Source organism: Aphelocoma coerulescens, chromosome 8, assembly GCF_041296385.1.
Source record: "Aphelocoma coerulescens isolate FSJ_1873_10779 chromosome 8, UR_Acoe_1.0, whole genome shotgun sequence".
Lineage (NCBI taxonomy): Eukaryota > Metazoa > Chordata > Aves > Passeriformes > Corvidae > Aphelocoma > Aphelocoma coerulescens.
The window spans coordinates 25,114,666-25,132,584 of NC_091022.1; the positions used below are offsets into that span (position 1 = coordinate 25,114,666).

At 43.5% G+C, this 17,919-nt stretch overlaps 1 protein-coding gene across 1 annotated transcript in view; it reads right to left on the bottom strand.

Moving 5' to 3' along the window:
* Positions 1-17,919, bottom strand: part of TRABD2B (TraB domain containing 2B) — a 276,678-nt gene that overhangs the window by 6,816 nt on the left and 251,943 nt on the right. The gene's annotated exons all lie outside the window — the stretch shown is intronic.

Genomic DNA, 17,919 nt, shown 5'->3' on the forward strand with positions numbered 1-17,919 from the left:
GATGATCCATAATCCACCAGTTGTCAGGGAGCAGCACAACCAAGCATGCAAACTGCACAGGGTGGATTTTGGACTTAAACCCAAGACATTCTGCTGAGGAGTGAGGAGAAAAAAGGCAAAATCCCCTGAAAAAAAAGATGTGACACTAATACCTGCAGATTCTCTAAATCTTCCATAAAGGGGATTTGGAGGCGCTGAAAATGACCCTCAAATAATTTTTTTATGGAGTAAGAAGTTATGCAGTCCTATAAATATTTAGCTACAGTATCCAAGATCTTGACCTTGGAAGAAAAAGGTTGTGTCTTGCATAATATCAGATAAAAGGAATGACATCTTACTTCAGATTCATGCACAGAAACAGAATTTAGAAGGACTGAAAGCTTTTGTCTTTTTCTGTCTAAGCAATACCAAGATAGATTTTAGCTGAGATGCTTCAAATGTGCTGAGTCAATCACAAACTGAGAAGATCAGAGCCCACCCCGAAGAGGGCACTGGTCAACATCAAATCCCATGGACAATCCCTGCACATTACACTTCAGCCCAAGTTTTGGGAGAAGTCACTTCATTTCTTCCCTCATCCTTTATTACTGTCACCAGAGCTTCTGGGTGGGATAGTTGTTCTGCAGCTAGAAGTCATCTTAACTAATGTGCAATGAATTAGAGTAAAAAGAAAAGGCAATCTTCAATTAAAGACATAGGAATTGCTTCATGGGAGCAGATAATCCATCTAACCAGTATTAGGATTCTGACACTGAGGAGCAGTGCTTGTTCCAGAGCAACAAACTGCAGTGAAGAGAGAACTCTGAAATCAATGCTTGTTGGAGAAAGTTCTCTGAATTCCCACAGGGAGTGGTTGGTTTATGTCTTGAACTGATGATATAAGACACCCAGCTTTAGAGTGTCTGCTATATTGCATCAAAACTGCTGCAGTCACTTAACACAAAGAGCTGCTCTGTGATAAATTAATGCTGCTGTTTCCAATCTGCCTGGCAGGAATGGTACTGGATTAGGCACTGTGTGGCCAAGCTCCTGTAATGTAACATCAGTATGAACACAAAGCATCATTACAGCAAAATGACACAAAGAGGTACTACACGCTCTGAGAAATCCAACACCAATGCAGCCATGCCTCAATTTCTGATCCAGATCTCATTTATCCTGCTGACTGATGCTGTGGTGCACAGATCTGGCAACAGTGACAGTGGGATCACAACTCGGGTTTTTTCCCCTATACCAGATGTCCCTAAGGTACAGGTAGGTGTTTGTCCTCATCTTTTGGTACTGATTGTCATGTTACAGAACTACAAAACTTTGCCCTAAATTAAATTTTCAACTACAAGGAAGGTCTGATTGTCAATTTCAATTAAAAAAAAAAATCACCAAAATGCCATTCAGACTGCCAGTTTTTGTGTATCCTGCTGCTGATGCATTCTATGGGCTTGATCCTCCAGTGAGATTAGAGTTTCCCTTGCACAAACTGTCTGCTCCTCAGGGATGTTCTGTGCACACAGGCTGGCTAGGGAACCTCCAAAAGCCTCACAAGCCCTCCCATTACCCAACTACATCTAAGGGATTCCTAAAGCAGCCTTAAATTAACATTTTATGTTTCTGTATGATGTTTCTGTGTTCTAGTAAACTTCCGTAACTGTTTTGTGTTTTGGGGAATGGGTTTTTTTGCTGTTGGTGGTGGTTGGTTGTTTTTGTTGATTTTCTTCTCTCCCTTGTTCAAAGACCTGAGAATTGTTGTTCACTTCTCCTTAGTTAATGAGGGTTTTTTCTGTTTTCAAGTCGTTACATTTGTATAAAAGCATTCTTGTCAAGATAAATACTGTTAGGCGGGGTTGTTTGTTTTCAAAAACTCCTTAAGTGCTTTACAAGAGAAGAACAGTGTGTTTCCACTAACATGTACAAAGCATTTGCTAATAGCAGATGAATCACAGTTTATCCATACAAAACATTTTCTTAATGTACTTTTAGCTGACTGCCAAGGTGGTTTAGAGATATTTAAAGACAATGATCCCTTTTGCGAAATGCTAAAGTTCCTTGTAAAACCTGTGGTCCCAGTTTGTAACAAGGCTGTTCTGTACTGAATGGGAAGAACCTTTTCCAGAAGCTGGTCCACCTCATTCCAGTGCAGGTCTCTAGCGGGTCTTGGTTGGGGTGTTTCACTTCCTAGGGGTTACAGCGGGGCCCTGGACAGCCAGGTTGGATTATAACCTAATCTTAGAGGTGGCCCTGGTGTCAGGAGATGACTTCTGCAAACTCCCTCTGAGCACGTTTGCACGTGCATGTAGGATCTCATTGACCCTCGGACATTCCCTAAAGATGAAGCAGAGTCCCCTGAACTCAACCAGAAACCTTCCTTGGGGAGGATTTGAGCATTCCTGAAATGAACATAGAGAATAATAAAAATGAATCACAGATCTGTGGGATAATAATCTAAATTATTATCACGTCTTCTCTTGCCAGCCCAGGATATTCTGTATTTCAGCCTTTTGTGTCTGATAAAAATATCTTTAATAAAACATTCCACATGATCTGTGGTTAACAGGCAACCACTGGCTCTGCTGTTCATACCTCTCTTTTCTGCTTCTGTGTATGGGATTGCTTTAAAAACTTGGAAGACTCCAGGTACATTTTAGCCAAATGACCTGCGGTATCATATTCATGAGCTTGTTCTTTTGATCAGATAATAGGGCAGTTTTTCAAATCAGTGCATTACTCATACATTGTCTTACCATCATTAGGATGTGTAAAACTTTCCCCAAAAATGGGGCCTCAGGCACAGGCTTTGTGCACAGATTCTACTGAATGCAATTACATGGTCCAAGTCCTCTAAGCTGGGGCGTGTGCTGAAGCACCTTGATGATTTGGGAGCATTTTAAAGCTGAAAAATAAAACAAACACACATGCAACCCATTGAGGGAATTTCTGCTCTGGTTTGTCTTGCAAGGACTTTGAAGGGAGCTCACAAACTGATTTTTAGCATGACTCGGTTCATCCATGTAAGCAGGGTTCATCTGACCACATGGGACACCACAGCAGAAGGACACAGGTTAGGACCAGCAGAGTCTTTCTGGCCCATCTGCCCCAGACACAGGAACAAGATCTAAACCCCTCCTGACATTTATGTCTAATCCAGTCTCAAACAGCGATAATGACAGCAATTCCAGAGTCTGTCCAGACATCATTCCAGCATTTCACCATTTCTGACACCCAGAATTACTGCCTAACGCTTCACCAAATCTCCCTTGCTACAGTCTAAGGTCACGACTTGCCCTATCCCCATGGATGGGTTGATTCCTTTCCTCTTCTCAGCAGCCTTTCACATATAATGAAGATTTAACCATTTTTCACCTCAGCCTTCTCTTTTTTGAACAAACAATTCCCTGCACCTTTCTTCGCCAGTCCTCAAGTGCTTTCCCTCCATCCTTTCCTCTGCTCTTCCCTGGCTCTGGTCCATGTCTTCTCTGGAATGAGATGCCCCAAACTGGAAACAGTAGGCCTAGGTGAGATCCCACCAGCCCTGTGCTTGGTGCAGGAGGTACCACTGCCTCCGTATCTGCAAAGTGCATGCAAAACAGGCAATCTCCAAGAGGACAGACAGTACTGGCACTACTTTTTGCCCCCTAAATCCAAACCACTATTATGGTCCCAGGAGCTGTTCTGAAGCTCATGGAAAACTGGTGGTTCTCTGAGGGGGTGAGGACCAACCCAATTATGGTGACATTTCTATCCATTTTTAATCTGCTGCCATGCCTTGGTCCCAAAGTGGTTCTGTTCAGAGTGGAGGAAGTAACCTTTTCAAGTATAACTTACAAAGTGTTTGGGGATTTTTCCGGATCAAAGGAGCTATGTAAACACAAGACAACTATTTTTAATAAATGTAAGCAAATGTTGACTCAGACGGCCTTTCTTACAATAGGATCTGATGAAAGAAGCTAGATTGAAACCTGAAAAATGCATGTTTCAATTGAAAACCTAAAAAGCTAGTAAAGTGAAAGAAAATTTTTGAGTAAATACAATAATGACTGTTTTGCATTTGTGATTTGATGTTAACCTTATGATGGCTAGGGGTTTTCTTAAGTGATATTAAGCATATGCTTCCTGTTTCTTTTCAAACAAAATTTGCCCTGCTTTTTTTCCCCCCCTTTTTTTTTAATGAACAGATGTGAAAGGACTGATCATATTATTTTTCTGGTGATCAGAAATAATGTTCTGCAAGTGAAGACAATTATTCTTGGAACTAACCAGGCCTATTTATGTCACCAAAATTTATTCATCAAGATTTGAAAAATATATCAGTTTAAAGTTCAGGGACCAATCTGTTGCAGTCTGTAAATGAGCTGGCTGGCAAGAAGTCTGACCACACATTTGAAAGAAAAGAAAAGAAAAAGTGCTCAACCAAAAGCTAAAAGGAGTATATTGGGGGGTAAAATATCCACTAGAACTATGTCACAAAGATTTAACTTTGAAGACCACTAGAGTAACCTCTTAAAGGGAACATGAAGTTCCCAATCTCCCTAAATTTTCATATCATTATTTAATGTGTTTCTGGAAGGAATTCTTTAGATCAACATAGGTTCTATTCCCCCCCATCTATCTCTTCATCATTACCTTCCTTTCAGACACTGTTCTTGCAGCCTGTGGGGTAAATCTTGCAGGATGCTGAGTCCTGTGGTCCCAGATGAGCAGGACTGAGAGCACACAAGTGCTTCCAGCACTAGTATTCACATACCTACAAGTCAGCACATCCTAAAGCCCTTTGTGGGACCAAGGCCAAGAGGCTCATGCTTTCACAAGGTTCAGTTCATTAAAAAAAAAAAAAAAATCCAACCTGGTTCTCATTAGGGAATCCAGTTTTTGGTCCAGAGGAGGCCACTGCTTATTTGCAGTAGTGTAGTAAAGTGCCTTAGCATGTCTGAGTGAGTAAGCACTATCACATGCTGGTTTGGGGCCAGCAGAGAAGATATGGCATGAGACAAAGAAGAGCCTTGTCCCTGCTGTTTTTTGGTTATCCCAGGGTTACTGGGAGCCTGGATCTCTGGCCATGTCCCACTGTGCAAGCACCCTCCCTGTGAGCAGCACAGCCTCAGCCACACGATGGACAGAGGGGTCAGCAGCAGCACCGGGAGCATTTCCACAGCCCTTCACTGTCCATCTGAACTCTGCTTCTGATGAGACTCAAATGGGAGCCATCTCTCCATCTGAGAGCAATGTCAGGGTCTGATCCTGCCTTGTTTCAGTGCTCCATCTCCTCTGGAGACTGACACTGAGCAATTCCCCTCATTGAAGTGGGCACCTGTGAGCCTCCCCCTGTGTAGAGGCAGTGTAAATACCCTGGCAGAGATCTAATCCCCCATCCCTGCTCTTTGTTAGGACATCTGCCATGGCTCATCTCTAGGAGAAAGAATAGGATACTAAGGGAAAAGATGGAAAGGGAAGCACAATTTTCACCAGGGACAGGCTCTGAAAGCTGTGAACAGCATGCCATGACCACGAGCCACACTGTCACCAGGTACTGAAGTGCAGCTGGGGAGCAGGACACTGCACACAAGGATGGGATGCTTAAATGTGCCATTAAAGAGAATCACAGACAGTCCTTCAGCTGACCTGGCCTTTACTAGGATTCAAAAGGTGGCCTTAATTGTGGCTGTGTCAAATGCAGCCCTGCAGCTAGAGCTATTCAGCTGTCTTCCTGCTACAGTTTATAGGGAACAAGACATCTAAAGGGGACAACCCTTTCCCTCCAAAGGCATGTCTCCAAGGTAGGTGAGATGAGCTGCTTCCAAAGCTCTCTATCTCTGGAATTCACGACCCCTGAATCCCAACCAAGCTCTGGCCCCACTGGGGGCTCTGACTGGTAGGGATGGGTTCCTAAATTGGGTTGGGACAGCAGGGTGGTGAAGAGAAAAACTGCTGATTCTGCAGTGCAAAAAGCAGCAGCTGGTGGGACACAGCTCCCCTCTGTAGTCCTGCAGCAGCTCCCCAACACCAGGCACAGCAGGGCTGCAGCTGCTGCCCCTTCCGTGGGGTCTTGGCTCCAGAGTTTGACATGAAGGAGGAGAAGGTGGCTCTCTTGGATCAGCGGCTTCGGGGGGGCCATGATGGTGTAAGCAGGAGGAGGCTCAATGCTGAAATGCAGCTCAGATTCCTCTGGTGCAGTTTTGGGCCCCTCTCAGGATGGGCTGTGGGCTGGAAGCCAGGAGATTTAGTTTTTATCCCCGAGTCACCCACTGAGGAACCATCAAAAGCTCATTAAATTACTTTACTGCTACAGGTCCCCTGACTCAAGAGTCAGGACCTTGGAGCGTTAGTGTGACACCAGCATTAACACAACCTGAAGTGTTTTGCAGGTCCCCATGGCTCAGGCCACCTGCAAAACATCTCTGTGAAGACAAATTCAGCCCTGGAGAGACACTGCAAGGCTGAGCAGGGGCATCCTAAAGCCACAGGTGGGTCACGTTAAGGCAAAGTGGATCATCTGCTGTGGGGCCAGAGGAGCAGACAGGGATGGGACAGGAATGGATGGGGCAGTGTGGACTGTCTGAGACACAGAAAGGGGAGTTTGCTGTGACAGCAATGCAGCCTGAGGGCTGGGGAACACAGTGAGGCAAAGGTGGACAGCAGGATGTATCCAGCAGGTAGGGAAGGAGCAGGTGAGGAACAACTCCAGCACAGCCCAAGGGCCCTTTTCTGAGGTGAAATTCCAGTCTGTGGGAAGGATTCCTGCACCTCACGGTCAGATTTAGCTTTTCCTATCCCCAGAGGAGACTGTGTATGGCCCTTTTCAACATCCTGCCCCACAGTCCTTTAGGAAAACCCTGTGAGTACAAATCCTGCACCCACACCTGTGGCAGAATCAGGCCTGCTGCTCCTTCCCAGACAACTGCAGAATGGTGTAAAAACACAGAATGTTGTAAAAACCAATAACCTTTGAAGCACACCCTCTGAGTAATTACCCCATTCCCATCTAATGACTAAAAGATGTTATATTCCTCTCTGATTTGGCAACAACAAAGATTTTGACCTTATTAAAACCAGCTGACCAGGAAACTACATGTCATCCTTCAAAAAAAAAAAAAAAAAAAAAGAAAAGAAAAAAAAAAGCCAAAAAAGAGCTAAAAATAAAGAAATTAAATTCTTTAGAATCCCTGTGAACAGTAATTCAAGATACTGTAGCTGAAGACTCATGATTTGTAGTAGTGTCTGGGTGGTCCCAAGACAGGAGATGACAACATTAGCTCTTTCCTTTGCCCTTCTAAGAAATGCTTTGATGATTCTCTAATATCCTAAGAATATCCCCTGTGATTCTGCAGTGGGACGAGGCAATCACAGAGCCAGGATAATGCATCCCAGTTTTACCCTGGCCCTTGCTAAGAGGGGATAGCTCAGAGCCCTTTGTTCCACCAGTCCTGCACTGACATTTGAGCCAGGATGTGCTTATGATAGTCTAAATAGTGATGTGGGCTCCAAACCATCCCCAACCTCGCCCCCACCCACTGCACACATCTGGCTGTGTACCTGATTTGTGTGTGCAATTAAGGCACTCATCATCACGGCTCAAATAACCACGGACTTGTTCCACTGCTCCTTGGACAGATAATGACTGCAGTTATTGCAGCCAAAGTAAGCAAAAACATCAAGAGCACAAACACAGATGGGCTTAGTACTAGAAAAATCCTGCCAGAGAAGATTTTTGGGCAACCTGCTGATACACAACACGTGAGGAGTTAATTTGAGGGAGCTGCAATCAGGTGGTTTTGAACCGAATCCCAAGCATGAACAGAATATCTGTTTGTTGCCTGTATTTTGCAAACTGCCTGCTCTCACCAATACAGCCCCACATGCAAAAGAATTTATATTTTTGGGGTGGTCAAAATTGTAATCCATATTTTACATCTTGGGCTCAACCTTTCAATTAATTAGAACCAGAGTGACTCACTCTGCCCTTCCCTCTGTGTACTCAAGTGTTTGTTTGGCATTGTGTGGGCCCTATGGCTCAAATATTTTTTGCAGATGCACAGAATTAACCATGCATGTTTAGATGTGCTTGGGGAACACATACATTCATAGAGATGTATATACTTGACCCTGTCACTTTTTTGTTAAACACTGTAAAAGATATTGACTTTCCCCTCCAGATTTTAAAATGATTTAGAATAGGTGGTAGTGGGGAAATACCTAACACATCCTGTCAAATTAAGTATTTTTTCGGAGACTGTTCTCCAAGATAAAATTATTTCAGCTATAGAGAAGTCTGTGCAATGTATTAAGGAACAGAATGAACAACCAAAATATAAACTAGCTTAAATGGATGTCCAATATACTGCATTTTCCCACTTGATTTTAATTTTCTTTTTCCTTCTCCCTGTTCTTTTTCCATCTCCACATAACAGTTTTTCTCTTTGCTTAGTCTGTATCACATTTTTCTCTGTAATTCACTGGGATCACTTTCTTGCTCACTGCTTGTATTTTTCCAGTGTCTCTCTTACTAAGAATAATTAAGGTTGGGTCAGATCTTTGAACCAGTTATTTGGAGCAGTATTGAATTCAAGCTTGTACCACTGAATAAAAGCACTGGCCTCTTTTTCTTGCCAGTAAGACTCACCTATAAAATAAAAAAAAAAGGTTCATAGAGCACATCTACCAGGCAGAAATGCCACGGACATTGAAGTGCTTCATTGGCCACAAGGTTTGGGTTCCTCCTGCTGCTGGCAAATACGGTGACAGCAGTCACAGCACAAACTCCTTCTCCTCAAGCACTTCCAAACCCTCTGAAAGCCTGGAGATGCCATCAGTGCCTCATAAAAAGCTGCCTGCTGGCCTGCAGGGCTGGAAGACTGAAAAGCCTTTCCCTGCTGGGTGTCACAACCCAGACCCTGAAGTGTCTCTGCAGAACTGAGCTTCGGAGAGCGTGGTCTGCAGCACGTCTCTCCATGGTACTGCCACATGAGGCACTCCTGGCACCCAGCAGCTCCCAGGCACTAAGCCTGGCTCCCTGAGCCTGGGCTCGGGCCCCAGGTATAAAGCTCACTTTGTTCAGTCAAGCTATTCAGGAATTGTGAAGAGGTGATGTGAGCGAAATCTGAATTTGGCCTGGCATTTTCATAATTGCAGGAACCCAGCTTTTACAGCATTAAAACCATATGAATTCAAATAAATCCTACTTCTCCTTCATCCCAGTGAGTAACTGGACCTAGACCAAAGCTGCCCTTTGGGATCCTGCTGGGTTTCCAGCCTGCAGCGCACCCCACGTTCCTGGGAGTGTAAGGGAATCCAATTTCCTCCTGATTCACTCCACAATGAATCTGTCTTATTAGATACCACAATATAACTGTGGTTGAACACTCCTATAAACCAACTGCCCACCACAACAGTAATGTGGCTTTACTCCCTGTCATGCTCTTCCTCACTTCATTTTCCAGGGCACGAAACTCACTAGTCAGAAGGGGAATAGCAAAACCAGAAATAAATCCCATATCCCTCACCCTTTTCCTCTGGGCTAGCACTGACAGTGTGTTTGCCCTACCACTGAATTTTAAAGACATTTCACTTTCTTTACAGTAGCTCACTGGAAGATGAATTTTTTTATGTTTTATGGATTTTATATAACTCTGACAGAGGAACAGCAGATTTGCAATTTTCGGGGCTTAGATACTGCTAGATGTGCAGGTCACTCAAATAAAAAATTCCAGCTTGGGGTCGTGGTGTTTAAACAGGTTTATTCTGGCATTTTTTTCCCTTGCCAAAGGAAAAACCTCTGTATCCAGAATTGCAATACAGAGAGCACAGGTGCTTTACTACCCATTCTTGTGTTTGAGGAGTCCAACTCAGCCTGGGCATGAGCCCATTCAGCCCTTTTTAGTGTCTGCAACTGCAGTCAGCCTTGTGAGTTAACACAAACCCCACTCCTCACCCACCCCAAACTGCAAGGTAAATGTGCTACTGGGTATTGAATTTTCTCTGCCTGTTAAACCAGACAATTTATTTTTCAGCCGAGTGAACATAAAGAGTTTTGTAGAGCTGTGTTAAAATGCAGTTCAGGTTTAGAGGAATTACCTAAGGGTACTCAGTGCATTTTCCCATCTTATCTGTTTGATAAGAGCCAGATAATTTTAGGGTTTTTTGTGTGTGTGTGTGTGTGTGCAATAGATAATATGCCACGAGGAGTCATTGTTACAGACTCTGAGAAGCCAATACTCAGAACATCTGGCTAGTGAAAACCTTGGACATGGAAAATATAAATGTCAAGGCTCATATTTATAAATTGGAAGGGCCCATGACGACATCTGCTAACAAGCTTTCTTCCAGAGCCCGTTTGCTGTACATGGTTATTCACAAGCAACAACAAAAACGTGCATGGATCACATGTGTGGCCTGCCCTTCCTTTCAGGAACACGCTCCAATAACACACAAATGCTCTGTTCTCACAACACAGAAATACAAGTGTTTGCAAACCTCACAGCAAAGCTCTTGCATACCAAACCACAGTGGGACATACATTGCTGGAACAGACTAAAAATAGCTGGGGAAAAGCCTTGCACTAACACAGAAGACAGTCAAACTCACTTGGTGTTAACTCTTTCAGTGAAATAAGCGCCCTCCTTTTCTGCCTTGCTCCACAGGAGACACTTTGTGCTATAAATCTAATCCTGAGGCCTTGTTTTTATGACTGAGTAGTTGTGGCTGGGAATCTCAAGACTTTAAACAAAGTCTAACCTATTTGACCACGGCAGCTCAATACTAACATTAAAACAAGCTACAGGTAAAATAAACGTGCTCCTACGTTCATAACCACAGGCACCTTTCCTTCAGCTTAACGCATTTCTGACGCCTGAGAAATACAAAACTGATCCAGTGCATGAGCATAAAGGTCTTGCTAATGACTTCTTATTGTAGGTGTCTAGACCACAGTTCACCCCAACACTCTTGGCACTGGCCACCACCACAGAGGCTGCCCACAGGGCTGCCAAGTTGTCAAGAGAAGGAAAAGCATCAGCAGAAAGAGCCTGGACTGCTTTATGGTATCCATGAATTTAGCAAAGAATACAGGGATTCCACGCTGTCTGTTCAGTCTGCAGCACAGCTGGACACACATACACCTGTGTGAAAATGGCAGGAAAAGTAAGGATGATGAAATAACAAGGAGAAGATGCACCTCCTGGTTAAAAAATGAAGGGGAAGGATGCCTAGCTCTGCCTTCCACTTACTGCAGTCTGCATTAATGCCAGGAGACAAGGATATATGAGATACAAGTGAGACATGTCCCCATCTCAAAGAAGTTCTGTTGAAGGCTGCAGGCTCCAAAACACCCCACTTTAGCTGGCATGGACAGACTGCAAAGCAAAGTGCAGTGTTTGTGTGATCACAGCCACCTGCAAAGTGAGCTCAGAGAGGTGGAGGTGAGTGCAGCAGATTGAGGTGCAGGAGGGATCCCCTTCCTTTCTCCAGGGCCCATACAAGCATGTGAGGCCAGAGTTAAAAAAGGTAGGTAGCAAGAACACTGGAGGAACAGAATATTTAAGCAGGAAATAGAGAAAGATGGAACTGAAAAGTTAACAAGTTGTAGGAGTCCTGGCAGTGGATGAGGAAATGAGGCTGCACTGGCTGAGAAACAGCACAACAAGTGGGGATCACAGAGGAAGAGATCATCCAAACTCAGCTGCTGCTGCTTCTTGAAACTAAACCCTAAGCAAACATTTTGTTTGTGCTGCATCAGACAGATCTTAAGCAGCTTCACAAAGCTAGCAATGGTAGGGCTGTGTCCAGCCCCAGCCAGAAATACATCAAGCTGGGACAGATATAAAAAGGTATTATAGACTATCTTTACTCCACACATCTCAAATGAGAAGTAGAAAACAAGAAAGGAAAAGAAAGCTCTTCATAGGCTCCATAAAACATCTTGCATTGTATTTTCAATCTTAATCAGCATTGAGGAGGAAAGAGCAGAAAGTGCTCTTGGATATCCAGTGCTGAAAAATACCTCATTGTTCAAAAATCCTAACTTGTGTGCTCCAATTTTGTTACTCGTTTGGCTTCAGAAATATGGATTTAATATTCATGATGGATTTAAATTTCACTAAAATAAAATACCTAACGCATTACCAATAGAGAATTTAGTTTAATGAAGCAAAACTGAAATCTATACACAAATTACGTTTCCAAAAGACTTCTGTGTTCTTTAATGATTTTACTTTCAGCTATTTATAGCTTTCATTAAAATAGCGTTTGCATACTGCTTTATATGAATTGGTCATACTGGTGCTGAGACACTTAAGCAATAGTGAAAGTAAATATTCAAGGCTTTTGCTTGTTTTTCTCTAAGTTTATCTGTGTTTGTTTCATCCTGCAGGGGCAGTGCATTATTAAGAACAAGAGAACAAAGTAAAACACGTGGTCTTCTCGTGTGTTTAGCAGGTAAAAGTGAGGCTGCACATCTTTTCAGCCCCATCTGGAGGATAACAAATTAACTCTTTGACTTTACAAGGGGAAAGAAGTTATCAGTCACGGCCAGCTGACAGGAAAGGTCTATTAGCACGGAGATGCTACAGGTTTGGACACGAATGTCAGGACTTCCCGTCGTTACTGAGATGCATTAGAGAGCTGTGTGCTGAGCCCAGGTTCCACAGCTTTAATTAATATATTCTGTGCACTCTGACCAACTTGATAATCCAAGAAGCCTCAATAAAAACCATCTAGGGAGGGAGGATATGTCATCACCGTATCATATGTTCCTGTCAGGAGATTTACCTCTTGTTTTTACTGCGCTGAGTTACACCGTGCTCCTATTTTACTTTCACTGGAGGGCTCGTGTAGCTGGGGCTATGCAAGGGCATGAGGACAGAACTGCCAGTGCCAGTGCTTGTTTAAAGGAAGCACTGAGCCATCTGCTCACCTTAAAGCAGGACCAAATGGAAACAGGAAATAACTAAGGAGGGGAACATGCAGTATTCCCTACACTTATTGGCTCTCTGCTCAGGAGTAGCTGAGGACATCTTCACAGAAACAAGCTTGTGTGTCTGAGAGAGGCAGGCAGTGCTGAGAGAAAGAAGGACCAACTGATGCACTGCTAAACTGCCCAAAATGTCTTCTTCTGGACACTGTATATCCACCAGGGTTCAAAAAAATTGTGCAAACTAAGAGCAGAATGTAGGCCAGTTCAAGATATGAAGGCTCTCCTTCCACCAAGGAACCAGGAGGGAGCATTTGTCCAGAAGGTGTTTTGGGACACTCCGTGTCACAGAAAGGTCTTGCACCCAAGCTGACACACCTTGAGGTTTTTCTGATGACTGTAAATATTCATATGCCATGCCTTGGAGCCTGGGGGCCCTCACTGATAGGGACTGTGATCAGGAAAGATTCCTGAGAAGGAAATCCTGCCGGGACAACAGTGAAGGAAACGGCAGACAGAAGTGCTGGAGGGAAGCCAAGGGGCCACATAACCCAGTGAAGCCTCAGTCAGCACTGAGGTGTGACAAGGGAGGGAAGGTGGGACTCCCAACACCCCTACGCTCCTGCTGCTGGAGCAATCCCACAGGGAGACAGGTTCACTACAACACAGAGAGGTCCTGAAGCTGTGCCCTCATCCCTGGTTGAACACAGGGCAAATAAGCACAAAGGTGACTCTGCTTCCTTGGCTGCACAGGCTGGGGGAGGCAGTGAACCCCCTTCCCCATGAGCATCAGGAGGCATTCCCAGAGCAGTGTCCTGAGCAGGGAGGCAGACAGGGTAATTTAAACAAACAAGGCCCCAGTGATGGAAATTTCAAGCTCAAAGCTACCATATGGAGGGAAATCATCTGACCACAATTTACCTGTTAGACTTCAAAGGTGTCTTGGTCTCCTCTAAATAAAAGCAGTCTTTTCTTTAATGAAGTTAAGTACTGTATTTCAGCACCATGTGTTGTGAAAAGGAAGCAATTTGGATTAATTTACTGAAATTTACCTTTCAGATGCAGTTAAGTGGAATTAAAAGTTTGTCTGAGTTGACAGAGTTCTGTTTTCCATCACTGCATTGTCTTGAAAGAAAGGATAGCAGGCTAAGTGCTTAAATTCCATCCAAACTGATAAGGTTCACTCTGTACAGGCAAACCCAGTGTAGTTTATTACATATTGTCTGCCTTCATCCATCACTGGTATACATTTTTCCCCCCTAAAACAACTGCTTCTTCCAAAATAAATTGATATTTGTGATGTTATTGCATTCATCTGGGGTTGCATAGTCTGCACTGGGCTATCAGAGAGCTGCCATTTCTACTTACAGGGAGAATTCATTTCATTTCCTGCTAATGGCAGCTTTTGCAGGGCTGAGCTTACATCTGGGACAAGAATCTTTTTTTTCTCTTCTGAGAAAAATTATTTTCCCTTAATTTCTTTCCTGTGGAAGCATGTGTACCCTTAGCCTCTTTCCAAACACCATCTTCACCCGGATCTCTTCCTCGGCAGCAGGAATTAGCTTGCCCATTACATCCTTTCTACTTTTTTCTTCCCACCACTGTACATATCTCTTTCACATCCCCTAGCTGCCACTGCTCCTTCCAAATCTCACCCCTCCTGCAACACCCTCCCAGTTAATAACACCCCTCCCTCCTTTTTCCCAGGAGCTTTCCTCCCTCCTTGCCTTAGGTCCCAGGATAACTGCCCCCAGCAGCTGGGAGAGGTTCTCACTTCTCCTGGGCTGGTTTTGGCAGCCTTGAACCATTTGCCTGCTACAACAAAGGTGTAATCCTGACCTGCCCTTCACTGACCACTCTAGAGACCTCACAGGCATTTCCCTATTCTTTCAATTAACTGAGCATCTCGTCATGAAAAGCCAGTGAATGATCTGTAATTAATTATTTATATTACATGGGGAAGCCTAGCTAACACAGTGTCAACAGGAACAATGACACTCTGTATGCCAAACTGCAGCCTTGCAGCCCGAGGGTTTTGCCTCCCCTCCCTGCTGCCCCAGCTGGATTTTGGCTATGGGAGATAGCCAGGGTTTGAGTGTCGTCTAAGTTCAAATTTCTCCCAAGGACAGACTTCAGATCTGCACATTTCTGCAAAATCAAGTAGCTGAAGAAAAAAAATCTTGCTACTTGAAATCTCCATTTACTTTTGATTCTTGACAAGCCATTTCAAACAGAAACTGCAGTCAGGCAGGACTTTTTCAGTTTGTTTAGATTTTGGGGGAAGGAGGCAGAAGGGAGAGGAAACCACACATTTCACCAGCATTTTTTATTTTTTAATAGCCTTCAGTGCAGCCGATTACCCAGGAGATCAGCAAATCTTAGCTCTGTCAAAGACAGGGAGGAGAGCAGAAGCTTTCTCATCCTCCACAGCAGTACTAACCCTCCAACACACAAATCTAAACAACCCAGGGGTGCCAACTCAAATGCCTCAGCTGTTAAGACAGAACAAAAAGAAAAGGACAATCTCCAAGGTATAACTGAAAGTAAATGCTAATAATGATGTGTGGCATTAAATGATGACTCATTTTTCACAAGGCCATTTCAGATTGTAGCCATAACCTTGGATCAGACCCGAATGACTGTGAGAGCTGAAGTCTTAGTGGAACCATTAATTATGGATTTCCTGGCTTTTATAGGTTGGAGTCAGACCTTTGATGTTCCTTTAAGATTGTTCTCCTGTGTTCATTTCCTTTGTTTCTGTGTTGGTAGCTTAAGAAAACACCCTAAGATTTCCATGGAAGTGTATGAGATCGCCTAGAAATACGTAGTCCATAAAAGCCCTGCAATTCATGGCTCATAAAGTCCTCTAATCCATGGTCAATAAAGCTTTGGAAAAGAGCTGTATGAACCACAGTCATTTCACAGTTCAATGAGGTTCATACAGGAATCAATAACCTGGTTTAAATTCGCTGGGATTTGTCCTCCACCTGCATATTTCTCTTTGACTTCTCAGGTTGAAAGGCAGCTCCAACAGCTGAATTCTGGAGACCTCGCATGGAAACAATGAGCTTTATGCAGCTTTCCCCCAAAAGCCATAACAAAGACCTAAATCCCTCTACTTGTCCCAAAGGTGAACAATTCAAGTTTCAGGTGACAACTGGTGAGTTAGGGAACTGTAAGAAGAACTATTTGGAAATATGGAGCCATAGCTGAAATTAATACTAAATGCAGAGACCTCAGTCCATGTAGAACATGGGGGACTCCAGCTGAAGTGCATGCAAATGCACAATGAATTTTTGGGACAGGCCAGAGCGAGAACTTCCTAGTACAACAATTACCCTTCAAAAATAAGTGCAAAGTCTCACTGTTGAAACATTATTAAGGCAATGCAAAGAATTCCACATGTTTCTCTCCTGCACAGGTAACACTCCATTGCCCGTATGATCAGCCACCCTGCTTGTTTCCTCCCAAAAATGATCATGATACAAAGTCTGGTCACAGACACACACTTCTGCTCTTTTCCTGCCAATCAGAAGGGAACCAGTTAGAGAGAACTCACTGTTTATTGCTTTGTGCAAGGTCCAGCTTGCAATTAATGCTGATGAAACCCAACTGCCAAAAGCACAATATGCAGCAGCTGCTTTATGAAAGTTGAGACCTCATCCAATTTATAGGGAAACCAGAGCTGGTTGCGAGTCTCTGATTTAGTGAACTTGTATTTTTTTGTGCTTTGTATTTTTTGTTTTGCTTTGTTTCCAGGAAAGCACCAGAAGTTACTCCAGAACTGTAGAAGCACTAAAACCATCTGAAAGCACTAAGGCAGGCTTCCCTTCTTCCAGCCTTTCCTCATTTCTAGGCCTGTGATCTCCCACTAATATCTCCCTGGGATCTTTCAGCAAGGCAGGCAACACACAGCGTCTGGTTCATCACCAGCGTGGTGGGAGCGGAAACTTGTGTTTCCTCATCCCAATCTCCATCCTTATGAAATGGAAATAAAGGGATAAAAGGCTTTGATTCAGATGAAATCTCACAGGAGCACAGAGCAAATAATTTAACTCTAACCTTTGGAAGTACCTTTTAAATACCTTTCCTAGGAACATTTAATGAAACCAGCCAAAGGCACAAAAATCCGTAAGAACCACTTTAAGCTCCTAACTGCACATTTCCATTGCCAATATCCAATATCCTTTCTGATATCTGGATAGATAGGATAGGGGTAGAAGGACTGTGCCCAACTGCCAGGCTCCCACCAAATGTACTTAAGCATCTCACTTGTACAACACATGAGGAACTGGTCCAAGGACCCTTGTGAAATGCTGGGACATCATGGGACACTACAAATCAGCAGCCCCAAGCAGAAGAACTGAAAAGTCCCTTGTATCTGAGGCAATCAGCTATATTGGACCAAATGCCACTTAGTTCATGCTTAAACATCCTCTGTGGAGAGGATCCAACCACTGAACACACTTCGAAAAGAAAACACATGAACCCTTCTTACAAGGCTGGCACTGACCTCAGAAATAGCCTTATTGCATTAAGATTAATATGCAACACCTTAATAGTGCTCCTTACCTCATTCACCCTGAGAAAACAATAAACTACAAAAAATGAGGTAACTGCTCCATTAAAAAGAATGAATAAAAATAACAGCAATAATAATAAAAATCTGAAAACACAAATATGTGAAGCTTTTTTTCTTAGCAAAGGGAGAAACCTCTGAGAGACTTGCAAAGAATTTAGCTGCTATGAAAATGGGAATACGTAATGCTCAAAGACAATCATTATATGTGTAGGTGAGCAGCCAGTTCCCAACATATTACTTAATTCCTTTTACTTGTTAGAAGATCTATAAACATTGTGGCCGTTCATCTGCCCATGACTTGGCCTGGATAAAGGCACTAAGAGCTTTAGAGGTGGGAGAATAAATTGCCCAGGAATCCTAAAAGCACACATTGAGAAGCCCTGGTCAAACATGAAGGTTCTTATTCAAACACTAAATGGGAGTTCTTAACCTCAGACCAAGA